Raw genomic sequence first — 248 nt, 5'->3', positions numbered from 1 at the left:
AGAAGTGAAAGTATAACTGCCCTAACTCGTGGTTTATCTTAAACCATGTGACTTCAAGGAAAGCCTTTCTCTCTATATATATCTATGTGGGGAGGGGAAGGATTTCTGAGAAGACCGTCACATCTACACAGACTACAGAGCTAAGGAAATTTGAAGAACAGCTGGACAACATAAAAACAGAGGTAACGAAGAACTCAAACGAAATTAAGAAGCTGAAATCAGACCACAATGGGCTCTCCAAACAGCTG

The sequence above is a fragment of the Morone saxatilis genome, unplaced genomic scaffold (genome assembly GCF_004916995.1).
Source record: "Morone saxatilis isolate NCDOM2014 unplaced genomic scaffold, NCSU_SB_2.0 Contig3, whole genome shotgun sequence".
In the NCBI taxonomy this organism is placed as follows: domain Eukaryota; kingdom Metazoa; phylum Chordata; class Actinopteri; family Moronidae; genus Morone; species Morone saxatilis.
The sequence above is the reverse complement of the archived record's forward strand: the minus strand, read 5'-3'. Positions refer to the sequence as shown.